Source organism: Laccaria bicolor, genomic scaffold (genome assembly GCF_000143565.1).
Source record: "Laccaria bicolor S238N-H82 LACBIscaffold_9 genomic scaffold, whole genome shotgun sequence".
NCBI classification, from domain to species: Eukaryota; Fungi; Basidiomycota; class Agaricomycetes; order Agaricales; family Hydnangiaceae; genus Laccaria; species Laccaria bicolor.
This window is the reverse complement of record NW_001889880.1, coordinates 324361-325232: the sequence shown is the minus strand read 5'-3', so window position 1 is coordinate 325232 and position 872 is coordinate 324361.

Here is an 872-nt window from a genome sequence, read left to right as displayed (position 1 = left end):
CGATAGAGCGACGATAGACGGTCCAACTGTCACATGGAGGAGGAAATTTGTTACAAAAATAGACCGTGGCTTGGCTTTGACTTGGCTGCTTGGCGTGATGCCTTTTGTCTCCACAGTAGTGCAACTGTCCCAGCTTCCAAACGGCAGTTGCGGGAATGTCTCCGCAGACCACCCAGATCAGTATGTTCCCAACGCGTGGACTTCATTCCTTCAAATGTGCCCCTTTGCCCCGCTCATTACCACCGTTGGCTTCTGGACCCTCGTATAATCGCGAGCAATGCTCTCTTACCCACTACAGCGACATTTTCGATGGAAGTGGTTCCCTTACTTTGCCTTTGGCGGTGGCTTTATAGCACTGGTGGTTATCATAGTTGTCAACAGTAAGCACCAAACTCAGCTCTGCCAACCGGGGTGCAACTTGGTGATTCAAAGACCCGCTAACACATTCCTGTAGTTGCTCTGACTGGCTACGAGACCGTCACTGTGTTCCGGAGTGACTACGGCACGCGCCAAACGCACTGGTACGACCGTTTTCGGACGAAAGACCCCGCCCCGCTTTGCGACACTCGCGTCTTCAATGTGGGCGATACCCTCACAACGAATTACACTCTCTTCGCTTGGACTTTGGAGAGCATCACCGTTGCGAATGCGGGAACCTCGGGGTTGGCGTATAACGGAAGTACGCTCACGGACTGTGATGTATCCTCCCTCTTTATGACTGGAGACCTGAGGTCCTGGACAATGAATTTCGTGGTTTTGATATCATGTTCGAAGAACAAGGAGTACGACATCACCGCAACCACGAGGTTTTCGATCTCTTCCTTGCCAGGAAGCTATTCTCCTCTGCTGGGTAGGCCCGATCTCTTGAAGCT